The following is an 11452-nucleotide window of genomic DNA, read 5'->3' as shown; positions in this document are numbered from 1 at the left end:
GGGCAGGAGGCCCAGGTCTCTGCTACGGATGCTCCCAGAGTTGAAGGAACCCCCATGCCAGGCCTCTGCACCGGAAGGCCCTCCAGCTTGGCCTGGCAGGGAGGATGCGGGTCGGTCTGAACGTCTGATGTGGACAGCTTGGTTGGGAAGACTTTCTCTGGAATTGAAACTAAAGGCCAGTAATGAGGAAGGTCCTTTGATTCCCATTTTGCTAAAATAGAAATACTCCTTAAGTTGTAAACCCACCCAGTGAGATGGGGGCTATTCCTAATGGCCCATAAACACATTTCCTGAAGCTTACAGATCCTTATCTTTGAGGGGCAACTACCCACCAAGGAGCCCCCCTGACACTGGAGAGCTACACTAGATATAAGATAGCCAAAGGGTGTCCCAGGGTGTCACCCTGCCCCTCATAGAAACTGTTGGCCCAAGAGACCCCTCCAGATGCATGCAGACTTGTATCCAGAGTCATCTTTAAGTCTCTAGGGTCCTAGAGTATGGACGAAGGGTAGTGAGGAGAGGGACTGTCATGCAGAGAGCCTTCACTCCTGGTCCAGGGCCCCACACTGTGGGGAAATATGGGATCCTGGGTACTCTGGGCAGCAGAGGTGGTCAAGCGTCAATCAACAGCATCTGAGGCATGTGTGTGTGTGTGTGTGTGTGTGTGTGTGTGTGTGTGTGTGTGTAAAATGACTGGATCACATATACCACATAGAAAGAGAAAAAGAGAAGATCAGGATAGCAAGCACAAGTGGTGAGAGCATACTCTCGATAAGGCCTCATGGAGCACTTAGCTTCTTTCTGGCATTCACCACAGTCTATACCTGCTGATCATAACAGTGGTTGTGGTTGTTCTAGAATTCTAGACCTTCTAGAGAACTTTGACTTTCCAGAGCTCTTTCTCATCTATTACCTCATTTGATCCTCAAAGCAGTTTCACCGGGATCACTCTCCTAACTTCCAAGATAAAAGCTGAACTCAGAGAGTTGCCTAAGGTCACACAGCTTATTAGATTCGACGAAGTACTTCCCGCTTGTTTCCAGTGGGTCAGAAATGTCTTATTTCTCGAAAAGAGATGACGAATTGCTTGGTAGCTCACTGGTCTAAAACACATCAGGTCTAACGTTGGTGTAATACAGCCCAGGAATTTGCCCCTCAGACCTCCCGGGCTTGGGCCAGGGTGGAATGTGTGGGCAGCTGCCTTGCAGGACAAGAGAGTAAGTAAAAAACTAATGTGCCTAGGAAAAAGCGGCGCCTATAAGACTTGTGTACTGCACCTCAATGTCAGTTTATTTGCTTATGTGAGAGCACACACACACACACACACACACACACACACACACGTCACCTGGGCACCCTCTCCCTGGGTGTCCTGGGTGTCCTCTCCCTGCCTACTGGCGTCCTGTGGCCAGGCCTGCTTGAGAGCAGAATCCTCGATCTGAACGAGGGAGCAGCCCAGTCCCTGCTCTCCAGGCTCTCCTCATGGGGGGTGGCTGTACACACATAGTGACTCGACACCGGCAAAGAAAACACATAAACAAATGCAGAGGAATAACCCAGCTGCAGGAGCTTTACACAGCCATGCCAGTGCACGGATAGCAGAAGCAGAGCATAGGACTGGGGGTGCTGAGTCCAGGCAGCTATGTTTGGGGTTCAGGAACTAACTTTAAGGGTGAGCTCTAGTCGGTATACAAGTCCTGAAGCCCCTCTACAGACAGTCTGCATTGAGCACAATTGGGTGGTTGCTTGGACACCCCCAGGCTCTGACCCAGGTCCTTAGGCTCTCACTGGGTCTAGGGCAGGAAGGAAAAGCCGCCGGAGACCAGATACTGTCCCTGCCAAGGGGTAGAGAGGAGGCACTTCCCTAGAGGGCTGGGCCAGCGACCTCCTGTGGCCAGAGAAGCATGGCTACCTGTCCTGGTCGTGCGGAAAGCTGCACTGAGAGCCCATCCTCAGTTCCGTCGGGGGCTCCCTCTCGGCTAGAGTAACTGGCCTTCTGAACAGGCTGGGAGAGAGGCCACTTTGCAAAGGAGGACACTTAAAGGACGCAGCAGGTCACTGAACTCCTGGAGGCCGGGCCTCCCTGCCGTCTTCTTGCAGCTCTTCCTCCCCACAGGCCTCATTTGGGATCTTCTGGAGGTCGATTTAAATCAAGCTTCACAGAAAAATTCCTACCTTGTATCCCTTGGTTTACGTTCCCTAGGCTCATTTCCTGCTTGTAATTTGGACCACAGTGAAAAGAGATAAACATCTCTGTGTTTGAAGAACCTCTGAGGAGCCACAGCCGCTCCCTGGCCCTTCTGTGACTGGGGAAAGCACTGGGGTGTCAGGCACCAGCCCTCCCCGCTGCCTTGCCCGGGGCCAGGGGTGCTGGGAGAGATGTCCTGTCCTGCTTGGGAGCACCAGGAAAGCTCCCTGCCCCCTGCACCATAGCTGTTTCTGCATTTTATAGCAGGGCACCTAATTTATAAGCTGTTTTTACTGCTGTTGTCAAACAGCCACAAACCAAAGAAATAAGTAGCCAGAGGAACAATGTCTCCCCTCTGCCTGGGCCCTCCCAGTCTCTCTGCAGGGTCAGGGCCTCTGTCTGAAGGGCTGGGGAGCTGAGGTGCTCTGTGACAGACCCTCCAAAATGACCCCCCCCAAGCCCCTGTGAGGAGGGAGGTACATTCAAGGGGGCTGGTGGGAAACGCATTGAAACCTGGCTCCCTGCACTGGACACCTCAGCCCTTTCAGACAAATGAGGATGTGCCCAAACCTTGCTGCCTCCTGGCTGAGCATACCTGGACTGCCCTGCCGCCCTTTCTCCCCGGTGCTGCTGGGCACAGAAGTGCCAAGCATGATGTGTGGCAGAAGGAAGGCCGTGATGACATTGTCACCCGGGGCTCCATGCTGCCTGGGGACAGCCCGGCCATTGCTCTGTCCACCCCCAGCCCTCAGGGCCCATAGTGACAGCACTTGACTATGGGCACTGTGCCCTCATGCGGAACGATGTCTTCTACAAAATGATACCTTAGACTGCTCTGGGGCCCCCTTCTTATCACACCTGTGCTGGGCCCATAGTGGGCAGGTGACTGGTACACACAGGGATTAAGCGGTGTGATTCTGGGAGCGAAGGAGCAAGAGCATGTGAAGGAGGCGGCAGGCAGCCAGGGGCGTGCTGAGTGTGAAGGGTGAGGGACCACCCAGGGAGGAGCTGCAAGCACTCCTGCTGGACCCTGGGGAGGAAGACCGGGGAGTTGGCCATGTCTGACAGCCGCTCTTCTGTGGCAGGTCAAACACAGGATGCGTTTGGTTAGATGTTAAGGCCCCAGCCAGCCTCCCCCGCAGTGAGAAGTGTTAAGGGCTGTGGCCTCTTCTCCTTAATCACGCTGGACGAGCAGAGAGAAGGATGGTGTCTCCCGGGGCAGCCAGGAGTGTGTCACCCATCTGAGTATTGACAACTGAGGTTCCCAGCTAGAGAAGGGGAGACAGCTATTCAAGCCACGGAAAGCTGGGTAGGTCGTGGTTACTCCATTGCTGAATCCTGTTTGCCGTGGCTCAGCACAGATAACCAGGCGCAGCCATGGCTCTGAGTCACGACCACCCTCTCTCTATAGCCCCCCAAACCACAAGCTCACCTAAACCATTCAGAAATCCCTCTCCCTAGAACTGCCGACCTAAGCAACTCCCCCGTCCCCATCCTTTGACCCAGACCCAGACAGAGGTCAGATCAGAGCCTCTCCTGCCCAGGCCAGGCTCTCTCTGCTGATGGCAACTGCACTGTGTTCCGCCGGCTGCCCTCACCATGGTCCTTCACTCTTAACCAGCACCACCCCCTACCTTCCTACCCACGTGCCACAGCCGCAGTTAGTCTAGCTTCCGTTCAGCAACCTGTGCGGGCCTTCTCTGAGTACTAGGGAAGGAACCCTGAGGGATACCTCATCCCTGCCCTTGACGGGCTCACAGGGGAGTAGAAAATCCTGGCACGATAGCAGGAGTGATGTCACAGACCGTCTAGCTTGACCACCTCATTGTGAGGCCACTGGGAAAATTTAGTGACTTGTTCAATATCGTGTCACAGAGCAAGCTGGTGGCAGAGCAAGGGCTAGTCTACTCTGTGCTCTTTCCAGAATTATATTGTGATATGAATGGATCTGGTGTCAGACAGACCTGGACCTGACTCCCCGTTCTGCCATTTTCTAGTTGTGTGACCTTTGAAAAGTTACCCAACGTGCCTGAATCTTAGGTTCTTCCTGTTTAAAATGAGGGGACGAATGCCTTGCTTACAGGGTTCTCATAACTATCAGGGTACGACGAAGCAAAGTGCAAGGCAATGGAATGAACTCAGCAGATGGTAGCACACGGGAGGCAAACAGTGCAAGAAGGCAGAACAGTAACGGCAGCGAAGGTGATTGTGTGTCAGGGACTCCTTGTGTACTTTCTCCCATCAATCCTCCAGAGTAAACACTTTTACTTTTCAGGACAGTTGAAGAAAATGAGACTCCAAGAGAGAAAGTAAACTGCCCAAGGTGAGCCAGCTAGCAGGTGGGAGAAGCACCACTGTGGGGTCCACCCTGCAGGCCTGCCCGTGGCTCTCCTGCTCCCTCATATACAATTCCTCTGACTCTCAACCTATGAACATTTATTGAGCCCCGGAGGTTTACAAAACACTCTGGGGCTGCAGAGCAGAATAAGGTGGCATCTTTGCCCTCTAGGAACTTAAAGTTTGGGGAGGAAGGACATAAATATAAAAAGACAACTGATAGTTCAAGTCAATGCCAAATAATTCCCATGTGAATTCTAACCCAAGAGGGATCACAGCGGGTTGGGGTAATCATGGAAGGCATCACAGAGGAAGTAGGCACTCCAGATGGGCCCTGAAGGAGGGAAATGTTCAAGAAAAACAGAAAGGTAGGAACAGACATTCCAAAAGTTGGAAATGGGATGAGCAAAGACCTGGAGGCAGGCTGTGTCTCAGTACGGAGAGGGCATACTGAGTCCTGAGTTTACATACCATCTGTTGATTCACTCATTCATCCCTTTACTCACCCATTTGTTCAACAAATATTTCTTTTCATTGAAGTACAGTTGATTTACAGTGTTGTGTTAATTTCTGCTGTACAGCAAAGTGACTCAGTTAGACATATATATATTCTTTTTCATATTCTTTTCCACAGGATATCGAACATAGTTCCCTGTGCTACACAGTGGGACCTTGTTGTTTATGCATCCTATATATACTAGTTTGCATCTGCTAACCCCAAACTCCCAGTGCTTCCCTCCCCTCCCCCCCTCCCCCTTGGCAACCACAAGTCTGTTCTCTAAGTCTGTGAGTCTGTTTCTATTTCATAATATGTTCATTTGTGTCATATTTTAGATTTCTCAAATAAGTGATATCATATGGTAGTTGTCTTTCTCTGTCTGACTTACTTCACTTAGTATGATAATCTCTAGGTCCATCCATGTTGCTGCAAATGGCATTATTTCATACTTTTTAATGGCTGAGTAATATTCCATTGTATATATGTACCACATCTTCTTCATCCATTCATCCGTCAATGGACATTTATGCTGCTTCCATTTCTTGGCTATTGTAAATAGTGCTGCTATGAACGTTGGGGTCCATGTATCTTTTTCTTTTATAAATTTATCTATTTTTTATTTTTGGCTGTGTTGGGTCTTAGTTACTGCACACGGGCTTTCTCTAGCTGCGGCGAGTGTGGGGGTGGCTACTCTTTGTTGCAGTGCGTGGGCTTCTCATTGTGGTGGCTTCTCGTTGCGGAGCAAGGGCTCTAGGCGCATGGGCTTCAGCAGTTGTGGCACGCGGGCTCAGTAGTTGTGGTGGACGGCCTTAGTTGCTCCGCGGCATGTGGGATCTTCCCGGACCAGGGATCGAACCCATGTCCCCTGCACTGGCAGGTGGATTCTTAACCACTGCGCCACCAGGGAAGTCCCCATGTATCTTTTTGAATTATAGTTTTGTCTGGATATATGCCCAGGAGTGGGTTTGCTGGATCATATGGCAACACTATTTTTAGTTTTTTGAGGAACCTCCATACTGTTTCCCATTGTGGCTGCAGCAGCTTACATTCCCATCGACAGCGTAGGAGGGTTCCCTTTTCTCCACACCCTCTCCAGCACAACAAATATTTCTTGAGCATCTACTCTTTGTCAGGCATTGTGCTAAACCTTGGGGATAGAGAAATGAACAGGGTGTGGATGCTATTCTCAAATAACTCAGTCTAGTTGGCAAGACCAACAATACAATGTGAAAATATTAAGGTAGACAAGTTTGAGTGCTAGGCGACCCAGAGGAGTGGTCTTCCATCCATGCCCGTGCAGTCAGGCAAGATTTCTAGAGGAAGTAGTGTCTAAGCTGAAACATGAGGGACACAAATACAGAACGATTTAAAAAACATTCATACTCACCATTATCATAATCGGCATTGTCAAAATAACTTACATTTATTGAGCCCTCACTAAGTACCAGGGGCTAGATTGAGTACTTTACATATATTCTCTTCCAATACTTGTGACATCCTTAGATGCTATTCATTACCCCTATTTAGAGAAAAAGAAATGCAGGCTAAGAGTTTTTACAAGGCTTGCCCAAAGTGACATGGCCAGGAAGTGGCAGAGTCAGGATTCAAACTAGGTCAGGTGGGTCTTAACCTTTATGTCCCTAACCATGTACCATACTACAGGTCAAGAAGAAGTATGCTTAAATCCCATGGCATGCATGTTTGCATACATGTGTGCCTGTGCGTGTGTGCATGGGTATGGGTTGGGAAGGGTGTTTGTTTAGCCCATTAGAGGATGTTTTGCAGTCTGCCCACAGTACTCCCCAGCATCACTCCAACTGCCCACACCCTTAAGCTCAGACTTCCTGCCCCTGGCCTGGGCTGATCCTTCAGTGTAAACCTGGTGTTCCAAAAGGCCAGAGCACCAAAAAGCAAAGGAGGCTCCAGAAGAGACAGAGGCAACTCCTCCTTTTTCCTGAGCTTTCCCCATCCCTTCATTCCCTTTTGAAGAACTGGCCCCAGGAAAAGTAGGGGACGGGGGCACAGAGCCACAGAGCTGGCTCTGAGTTTTGCCAGAGCAGCTCAGGTGAAGTCCCGCATCTGTTGTCATCAAACTCCCCCAATTAACAAACCAGAACTGTCAGTCAGAAATAAATTTATGAAACTCATTCTCCACAAGAGGTAGCATGGAGTCCCACAGTGGGCTATAGGCCAGCTCTGCCATTAACTGCTGCAAGGTCTCAGGGTCTTCACCCACAAAATGAGGGGTTTTGTCCAGGCAAGCCTAGACAGGAGACAGAAAAGGGGGGACATGCACTCCTGGATGATTGTCTGCCTTCCTGGGAGCCCCACAAGATCAGGATGCAAAAGTTGAGGGTGGGCCTAGATGAGCAGTAAGGAGATAGTGTGCAACCGAGGCAGGACAAGCATGTGTCTTTCCCTCCCAGACACTTTGGGTGGGGAGAGAGAACAGAGCTCCTGGGGCTGCTCATGTGGGGTGGGGTGAGGGTGGTTAAATGAATCAAGTCTTAGGATGGCTCTTCAGGCCCCCCTACCCTGGACCACGCCCCACCCCCGCCCCAGGGCAAGCCACACTTTGTATCCCATGCCAACGGCAGGGTGGAGCCTCAGCTCACCAGGAGCACACCATGGGTTCAGAAAATGCAGACTTGGCCTCAAGATAAAGTGGCAGAAGAAGCAAGTCCTCTGGCAATTGAATTCAGGATCCTCCTTAAACTTGAAAGTGAAGCTGATTAGGCTTAGAATAATCAAATAAACAAAATATGTTTAGACTCCTACTTCACAGGGTAGATAATCCACTTAGAACACAATACCCCAAGAGGAGGCATAGGCTGGAAATAGGTAGAGCTCCCAAACCAGATTATAATGATTCTGGGGAAAATGGATTCATTCCAGGTTAGAAGGAGAGCTGAAGTATTTTAGCTATATTCCTAATATTTAAGAATGCCAGGAGAATCTGGTACTCCCAAACCTATCCTGAACATCGTGCTAGAGATCAAAGGCAGCCCAGGGGCTGACAAACAGTGGTAACAAAGGGTAGAGGTTTTTTTAAAAAACAAAAACCAAAACACAGGAATTGAACACTGGTACAATTCTCAGACCTTATTCAGATTTCACCAATTTTACACGCGCTCCTGTGTGTGTGTGTATGTATGTGTGTAATTCTATGCAATTTTATCTCTCGCATGTATAGATTCATGTAACTAGCACCACAGTCAAGATGCAGAATTGTTCTATTCACACAGATCCCTCGTGCTGCCCCTTTATGGTCACATCATGCCCCTCTTCTCCTCTTAAACCACCCCTCCTCCTCAAACCCTGGCAACCACTAATCAGTTCTCCATCTGTACAATTTTGTCATTTTGAGAACGTCATATAAATGAAATCATGCAGCATGTGACCTTTTGAAATTGGCTTTTTTCACTCAACACAATGCCCTGAGAGCCATCCAAGTTGTTGTATGTATCACTAGTTCATTCCTTTTTGTTGCTGAATCATATTCTATGGTGCAGATGTACCAGATTGTCGCACCATTCACCCACTGAATGACATTTTGGCTGTTTCCACTCTGGGGCTATTACAAATAAAACTGCTATGAACATTCGTGTACAAGATTTTATGTGAACCTAAGTTCTCCTTTCTTCGGGACACACGTCTGGGAAGATGACTGCAGGATCATATGGTAAGTATATGTTTAATTTTTAAGAAATGGCAACTGGGGCAAATAAACAGGCACATCTGGGAAGTGCAAGCACCTTCAGCTCGTGGTCAGAGGTGTCCACTAAGTCCAGGCCGGGCCCAGGTGGGAAAGGAACCGATACTTATCGCCCTACAGAGACTGAGACTGCAGCTGACACAGCGGGAAATGGCCAAAAGCAATTGGAAGGAAGAGCTATCTGGACTCCAAAGCTATCCCAAGCAATCTAGAGAGACCTCAGAAACAAACTTTAAACAGCAAAATAATTCTGGCCTCCAACAAGCCCCTAAACATGCTAGAAAGATGGGCTGCCCAGAATGATTTTCAAGCCATAGCCGTGTCCTGGTAAGTCAGAGCCCTGCACATGAAGAGCACAATCAGAAGAGTATACTTGTGGGCTTCCCTGGTGGAGCAGTGGTTGAGAGTCCGCCTGCCGATGCAGGGGACACGGGTTCGTGCCCCTGTCCGGGAAGATCCCACATGCCGCGGAGCGGCTGGGCCCGTGAGCCATGGCCGCTGAGCCTGCGTGTCCGGAGCCTGTGCTCTGCAACGGCAGAGGCCACAACAGTGAGAGGCCCGCGTACCGCAAAAAAAAGAAAAAAAAAGAAGAGCGTACTTGTTCACTAAGCAGCTGCGTCGTGGTCCAGCCCCAACCATTCCCCTGGCTCTGCCTCCCTTGACCAGAGGGGCTGCCAAGCGGAAGGCACCAGACCATTCAGTCACTCCCTCAACAGGCATTTGTTGAGGCCCTACTATGTGTACAGCATTGTGATAGGCTTCTGATTCAACCAAAAGAAACCAGTAGGTGGTCACCATTTGGAGAGAATGTTGAGGGCTGTCCCAAGGTACCTTAAGAAAATTAGCATCTCAACCAGCTAGAACTTCTTAACAGAGGGCAGGCTACAGGACATGTGGAGAAGGCAGGGTGTTGGGGACCTTAGGGACAGTGGTTAACTCTTATTGAGTACTTTGTCACCGCCAGGAGCCAGCACTGTGCCAAGCACTTGATAATACAAATGGTCCCTGCCTTATGATGGTTTGACTTAACGATTTTTCGACTTTACAGTGGTGCAAAAGCAATACACATTCAGTAGAAGCCATTCTTCAACTTTTGAATTTTGATCTTCTGGGCTAGTGACATGCAGTATGATACTCTCTCATGATGCTGGGCAGCGGCAGTGAGTGGCAGCTCCCAGTCAGCCACAGGATCACAAGGATAAACAGCCCATCCACTTACAACCATTCCTTACCCGGCAAGCATTCTGTATTTCACTTTCAGTACAGTTACAATCAATTACATGAGCTATTCAACAATTTATCATAAAACAGGCTTTGTGTTAGAGGATTTTTCCCAACTGTAGGCTAATGTTAAGTGTTCTGAGAACATTTAAGATAGGCTAGGCTAAGCTATGCTGTTCGGTAGGTTATGTTAAATGCATTTTTGACTTTAGATATTTTCAACCTATGATGGGTTTATTGGGATGTAACCCCACTGTAAGTCAAGGAAGATCCGGACTTTAATAGTGTAAGATTCATGCAATATATACTTAATGAACTTCCTACTATGTGCCCAAATGACCGAAGAAGACATTGATTTCACGAGATGCGGGGGAGTGACTTGGACAAGAGGCAAAAGTGTCCCTGAATAGTCCCAGCCTGGCATGGCTGACGCTTTTCTGCTTATCCTGTGCTGGACATTAGGGCAGTGATTCAGTGACTCTCCAATGCAGAGTGGTGGGGAAGTTTGATCTCCAATTTGGGACTTACATACAGATTGAAAGAAGATATTCAAAATGATAGTACAATTCTACGTTTGGAAAATTAAAATTATTTTATTTTTATAATAAAAATTAGAGTAAGTAAAGCTTGACAAAATGACCTTAGCTTGTACAGATACACAGAAAAATAATAATTCTCAAAGAGGGCAAAGTTCTGGGGCGAGATGCTAGAGAATCTCTGAAGGTGTGTGTGCTATTTTTATGCTCATCACAAAGAGAATTTGAGTGAAAAGGAAAAAAAGTATTAGTGGGTTATCACATTCACCTTGACCCTGCCTACTTTCTCAAACAGACCCTCTTCCAACCAAAGTCAGAAAGCACGAGCTTTGGACCACCAATCAGGGGACCTTCGATGCCTCCTGTCTCATCTTTCTTTCACTGACACTGTCCCCTTCCTCCACGAAGCCCTTTGCAATGTCAAGTTGTTCCCCTTTTCTCTGAAGGGTCTACAAAGAAAAAAACCACCTCACATTTTGGAAACTAACTGGAGCCGGCCTTGGCTGAAAAATCCCCTCTTTTGGTGAAACTGTCAGAGGGTCTGTCTGGGTGGTAAGGGTCCTGCCGCATCAAGCATTCCCTTTGGCAAATCTGGTAGCAGAAGGACAGGAAGGCTGGGTAGTGGGAGACCGTAGGGCCTCCATCCTGAAGTACCCACTAAACAGCATCTGGCAGCCCCTAGAATGTTCTAAACCTCAATCAGTGGAAAAGGAGCAAGATCAGCTTCTTTTCTTTGTCCTTAAGGAAAAAAGATATATTCCAGATATTTTCACCGTGTGATGAAAGAGGAAGAACCGCTGAAGTAGCAAAGGAAATAAATTAACACCGTCTCAGCTAAAATCACACACAATTAAAACCTGGGTCTGAATGTACTCTCCTGTGCAGAGAGAGCATCTTGAAAATGACATGCATTAGTCATCAGTCACTCCAGCCACCCTACTCAGTGTGTGGGGAGA

Source organism: Lipotes vexillifer, unplaced genomic scaffold, assembly GCF_000442215.2.
Source record: "Lipotes vexillifer unplaced genomic scaffold, Lipotes_vexillifer_v1.1 scaffold1122, whole genome shotgun sequence".
NCBI lineage: Eukaryota > Metazoa > Chordata > Mammalia > Artiodactyla > Lipotidae > Lipotes > Lipotes vexillifer.
Note: the sequence above shows the minus strand (reverse complement) of the source record.